Source organism: Nannospalax galili, unplaced genomic scaffold, assembly GCF_000622305.1.
Source record: "Nannospalax galili isolate Female #2095 unplaced genomic scaffold, S.galili_v1.0 scaffold27, whole genome shotgun sequence".
NCBI classification, from domain to species: Eukaryota; Metazoa; Chordata; class Mammalia; order Rodentia; family Spalacidae; genus Nannospalax; species Nannospalax galili.
In genome coordinates this window covers 515,906-522,705 of record NW_008357993.1, presented here as the reverse complement: position 1 = coordinate 522,705, position 6,800 = coordinate 515,906, and positions in this window count along the sequence as shown.

Below are 6,800 nucleotides of genomic sequence, written 5' to 3'. Positions count from 1 at the left end.
CACCGGTGTTGTGTAATACTCACAGAGGTCAGAAAGAGCATCAGATTCCCCTGGAACTGGAGTTACAGATGGTGCTGGGAATCAAACCCAGGTCCTCTGCAAGGACAGCAGGCACTCTTAACTGTTGAGCCATCTCTCCAGCCCCCAGTCTTGGAAGCATTAAATGTCCAAAAGTGCCATGACTGTTGGTCTCATGATCTTTAGTGCTGGACTGTGGATACTTGATGTTTTCTTTTGTCCTGGATATCCATATTTTCTGGTGTTTCCCTTGCAATTCTAAGTATTGCATTTAATAATTAAGGAAGGATTTAGTTATTGAGTTTTGTATGTGTGTGTTCTTGTATGTGTATGTACCCGTGTATATACAGTTTGTGCACAAAGGCCAGAAGAAGACATCTTGTGTCCTCTATCACTCTCTACCTGATTCTCTTGAGACAGGCTATCTCAATGAACTTGGAGCTAGATTGGAAGTTGGAAAGCCCCCTTGAATATGTCTCCATCCCTCACAGTGCTGGGGCACAGGCACAGCTGTGTATGGTCATGCCTAGTTTTTCATATGGGTGCTAGGGATTTGAACTCAGGTACTCATGCTTATGCAGCAAGCTCTCTTGCCCACTGAGCCATCTTTCCAGCCCCACATGGTTTTAAGTGTAAAAAAGTCTTATCTTTAGTTCTCAAATTTCCCAGCATGAGCTAATAGGTCCCTGGCATTATGAAGTCCACTAAATGTTAGTTGTTACTGTTATAAGTATTGCTATTATTTTTCAGGAACTGACTATAGAGAGGATGGTGCTTCCCAGGGAGCCTGGTGTCCGCCCCAACATCAAGCTGCATTCATGCTTCAGAGCATAAGGCTTGCAACCACTGAGGCTCTCAGCCTCATGAAGGCTATTATTATCCTGATGCCTCTTTCCACAGTGAGGAATGGGCAAGTGATTCAGGAAAAATAGAACCTTTATCAACATCAAACATTGAAGAAAGACTAGGAAAAATGAGAAAATCTGAAAAAGGTCACACAGAACTGTCTTCTTAGAGGATCACAAAGCAAAACAAGATCACCACAAGATCACAGGCCTGGTAACTCCTGGGAGGTGTAGATAGACTTTCCTGGGAGAATTCTGATTTTAGCATTTTATCCCTTTTCTTCAGCAACTTCAGTCAAGGGTTTCTATATATACATAAGAAATATACACAACTATCCCTTGCCTCCTAAGTACAGGGCAGTCTCAAAGCTGGATTTTCTCTTTTCTACATGCAATGAATCTCTCAGACACCCCAAATATTTTGTAGTTGCCTGTCACTGAAATGACTGTAGAAACAGCGGTTCAGCAGTACACGTGTTGAAAGTACATGTCAACCAGAGAGTATGTGCGCCTCCGTGGCTTCCTGCCTCAAGCTCACACACAGGGCTTCTGCTGTTTGGAGTGCCAGAAACCCCATGAGAGATCCAAGTATTCAGGCTGATGGAGATGATGTTGATATCCCAAACGGCTGTGAGACATGAAGCTTTCCCTGTGTGAAATCCTGGTCTGGTTGGTCAGGGACATGTGCATGGATGGAGAGGGTAGGGTCGTGAGAAGGCACAGTGCCACCCGCCAGGCTGGCCATAAGCAGGAGCTAGAGACTCCAATTCCCCTTTCTCCTGACTTCTATCAACTTGATGTGTCTTCTGTTTAATAGTGCTCTAAAATTTTTAAACAATTTATTCAGTAATCTTTGCCTCTATACCCAATTTAGTTTATAAATGCAAGATTTAAGGTTATAGGGTTGATAAGCAAAACATTTATCAGACCAAATGGCCATTGGCTACCCAGTTAATCAAATAAACTTGTACCTTATAAGAAAAATAGATGGTCTGTGATCTACTCTCTCCTTGTATTCATAAAGTAGCAAGAAAACCTGGATAATTCCAGAGAGGAAATTTGAGGCTATATATTCACTGCCCATTCCTTTAACATAAGTATTTGTCAACTACTGAGGAAGCAAAAACCTCGCTACACAATGTGGTCTGTGCTAGTAGATGAAGCTCAGATTTGAACCTTAACATCTCACTAGGCTCAGAGCAATGGTTTAAAGTCCTAACCTAATGGTTGAACCTCTCAAGCACAGTGATTTCTCTCTTTGTGTGTACATGTGTACATTCAGGTATGCATGCACATATGTGTGCATATATATGGAGGCCAGAGGTTGACACCTTGTGTCTTCATCGATTGCTCTCCAACTTATTTTTTGAGACAAGGTTTCACTGAATCTGGAGTTCACTGATTCAGCTAAACTGAATGACCAGCAAGCCCAGGTATCCTTTCTCCATCTGCCCATAGTTGGAATTATAGAAACATACTGCAGTGTCTGACTTTTCATGTGGCTGCTGGGTGTGTGAACTCAGGTCCTCGTGCTTGTGCAGGAAGCTGTTTACTGACTGAGCCACCTCCTCAGCTCCATAGTGATTTCTTTAGGATCCTTTCTGCACAAGGAACCGCACAAGGAATGTGGCTATCATTGCCCTTCAGGATGATTTGTAAGACTAAAGCAACAGTTTTAAAACTTACCATAATTTTCCTAATGATACTAGTGTTGTTTACAAGGTTAAAGGAAGAATGATGCAGGTAGATTGAAATGTTCAGGACCATGTGCACTGGCTTTGTAATGGCATGCTCGGGGCATGAGGAGAGTGGCTGTTCTTGGTATTTAGGAAAAGTGCTTGCATAAGGAGCCTCATTATGCATTAGTTCATCCCTTCAATAGCATCGCATTAGCACCTGACAGAGCAGGTGTAAAATGTTCCTATTAGTAGAAATCCTCAGACAAAGAAGGAGCTTAGACTTGGAGTTAGGCCTTAAATTTCACACTAGCATACACTCTGGATTTTTCAATAAAATCCAACATTTATGAAATATTTGATAATATACTAGCATGATATATACATTTTCCCTGTTATCCCCTATTTAAAAAAAAAAATAAACCTCTGTGGGGTGTTTATCATTACCTCTATCTTACAGATGAGAAAAAAATGTCACAGAGAAGTTAATTAAGGAGCCCTTCCAAGTCACAGAACTAGCAAATGGCAACACAGACCAAATTTATGCAAGCCAGACAGTAAAACTCTCATTTCCCTGAGCCTCTTCTGGGTCAACTTACAAAGAACTTTCTGAGATGTCATCTCAGGTAAGCATCAAAAGACCTTGATGCTAAACATTATTATCTTCATCTTATATGAAAGCTAGCAAGGTTAAAACATGTTCCTCCATGTATTTAGTTCCATCAGCTTATGAGAAAGTCAATTTTAATGCCAACTGTATAAACCATTAGGAGCTCTTCAATATGGGCTTCTCCACATGGTATGCTTTAAATATTCATCATCTAAGAAATGTTAATGTGAAATTTTAACATAAAAATTTGTCAACTCTTTTTTGCACAGAGCTGCCAAGTTTAACAAATAAAAATACAGAATGCCTAGCTAAATTTGAATTTCAAATAAACAACAATTGGTTTACATGAGGTTAACTTATACTAAAAAAGTACTCATTATTTATTTGACATTCAGATTTAACCAGGCATCCTGCATTTTATCTGGCAACCCTATTTCTGGAAGATATATTTAGTATGCAGCCAGATAGGAAATTTTAAGCTAATTGGAAAAGATTATAAAACTATTCCATTATCATCAGCAGAGCTTAGACCAAGTTCATATCCGAATAAGACACTTGCAAAGATGTCATGTTCTCTGGCTTCTGCCTTCCCAGAGTTTACAGTCCTGGCCACTCAGTATAAACATAGTAATTAGCTGCTGTTTCGTATGATTTCAATTCTTGTTGCTAAAAATTAGCAATAGAAATTCTCATTTGTAGGACTGGAATCACAGCGTGGTGGTAGAGCATTCACTTGTCATACATGAAGCTCTAGGTTCAATCCCCAGTACTGACATACAACAAAAAGAAAGAAAACATTCTTTTTTTATTTGTATGTTCTTGTATGTTTGGTGCTAATTTGAGATTCCCTAAATGTTACAAGGACTGTAGGTATTCCCATTTCACAGATGAGCAAAGAGAGGCTAAAAACTTGCTAGTCAAGCAAGGAACAAAAGTGATGTCTAAGTCTTCTAAGTCTAGATGCCTTCATCTTCATATGGTACGTACCAGGTCCTCAAAGCAGCAAGACAGTCAAAGGAGGACACAGTGAGAGGGCTACTAGGCATGAGTGAGAGCCTTGCCTTCTGGGCTCCTTTATGACTGTATGCATATCAAAGCCCAGGTGACAACAGAAGCTGGTTTCACCACAGAGTGTTTGCCAGTTAGCCACGCCTCTCAGACTGTTGACAGAGTAGTCAAGGTTGGCTCAGGTGAACAGCCTGGAGGAGAAGCTTGTTGAGAACAAAAAGTAAGGAAAGAAAAGCTCACATGTAATAGATATAGTCTGGCTGCTAACTATGATGAGGTACTTCTAAGTAGATATGATGGTTTATGTTATGTGTTCAATTAACTGGACCATCAGGTACCCAGATATCGGATCAAACTTTGTCCTGAGTGTTTGTATGACAGTGTTTTTGGATAATTTTAGCATGCAAATCAATAGCCAGAGAAAAGCAGATTGCTGTTCGCTGTGGGCCTCATCAACAAGACATGAATGGAACAAAAGCAGAGCCCCTCCACCCAGGAAAAAGAGGAATTCCTCCTGCCCTCTTGTCACTGAGGGGACATTCTTCCCAACTTTAGACTCCAAGTGGAACATGACATTGGACTTTCCTGCATCGCCATCCTGCTGGCTTTCAGATTGGAATTATACTGTCAGTTCCCCTGGACCTCCACTTGGCCAATGCTGTACATCTTGGGATTGGATGTAGGTACCAATCTCTTCCCTTCCCCTCTTTTCCTCTCCCTTTTTCTTCTCCTCCTCCTCCCTCCTCCTCCTCCTTCCTCTCTTTCTTTCTCTCTCTCCCCCTCTTTCTGTCTCTCCCTCCCATCTCTCTGTGATTCTCTGAGTTGCTACTACCTCTCCATTTGACAAGGAAAACAGATGAATCTTCATTTTCTCCAAAACCCAGTGTGGATTGATTCCACACTAGCTCGCCCTACTCCACCGTGATTGCATTTAAGAAAAATAACATTTTAAGATAGTTTAAGTTTGGTCAGGAGAGATAGCTCAGCAGTTAAGAACACTAGATGTTCTTGCAGAAGACAGTGCTCAGTTCCTAACATTCACATGGCAGCTCACAACTGTCTGTGACTCCAGTTTCAGGGGACTCTGACACCCTCTTCTGGCCTCCACAGGCATTGCATACACATGATGCACTTACAAGCACACAGGAAAAATACTCATACACATAAAATAAAAATAATAAATAAAAAAAATTTTAAAACCTTATATTTATCAAATCTATTATTTAAAGACTTATAAAAATCTCATTATATAAAGTAGTACTATATAACAAGGAACACAGTGCCAGACAGGAGAAATCTCCCTTCAAGTTGGTCAGAGTACTCTGAGACTCCCAAAATAATACAGACTATTGCCACAGTCATTGATTATCTCCCAGAATTTGAAGGTAAGACTCTACTTCTGAAGACAGTACATGCTTCAGACACAGGACTTGGAAAAATGGAGCTGGAACTGACCTGGAAGCCTTTTCCTTGAAGACTGCTCTCATAGTTCTAGAGGATACTATATAAGCTGCTAAAAGTGAAAATCAATCAATGGTCTAGCCCAGCTCTAAAGCCTAATAACCACAATGACTACCTCTAAATAACCAAACTACTTCTATTGCAGTAGAGGCACTGTTACATAGGGGGTAATCAACAACTATCTAATTGGACTTAAAGCCCTCTCAATGGGAGGGAATTCATGGGTGGCACTGTAAATATGGCCAAATACACATGGCTGGAGAGGTCATAGATCCTGTAGAAAATTATCTCTGTCATATCTTTGGAAAATGAAATTTCTTACTGTATGCTGAATATGGATCCTTATATTTATAGACAATTGTACTGTATAGCATGGTATTACTCAGGGTATGTCTTCCAGCTTCAGGTGATCCAATTAAGAAGAACCCACTCATTTCAGTTAATCCCAGATCCAGTCAAGTTGACACCCAGGATTAACCATCACAAGTCCACCCTTGTCAACTTGACACCCAATAGCATCTCTATCTCTATGTCATGCTTAATACAATGTTGAGGTCATAATTTCACCTAACATGGTATAACTATCCCATAATACAATGACCAATGCATTATATATCTTGAGTAGGTGATAAGGTCTTCGAGGAATGCTTAGTCCTTTAGTGTCTCATAACCCAATATAATCATATAGGTTCACAACACTTAACCACTTAAGACATCTCAATTACATATTCAAAAAAGAATAACTGAAGTATCTGCTTAACATGTGTATACATGCACAAGCCCATTCTTAATCGAATAGGACAAAAATACTCATGTCAATTACAATCCACGTTTCTGTAACTGGTCATGTGGCCTAAGTTGGTATTTGTAACTCCCTTCCTCTACTACCCATTCTGTATTTCCTCTACCATCAGCAAGCACCTTTGCAGGTCTTGGCTCTTTCCCTGGAGGAGTGACCCATACTTTCATCCCTGAAGGGTCTGGGCCATTTGTTGTCCTGTCTGGATTGGGTTGTTGCAGTTTCCCATTGACCTTAATCACAGGACATGGTAACACCAGAAGTCGCCCTAAGGAATCTCCTGCCTTCCAGATATAATTTTCCTCCATTGTGGAGAACCAGTCCAATTTCCCTCTGGTAGTCTGGGTCAATCACCCCTCCTAATACTGTTATTCCTTTCTTAG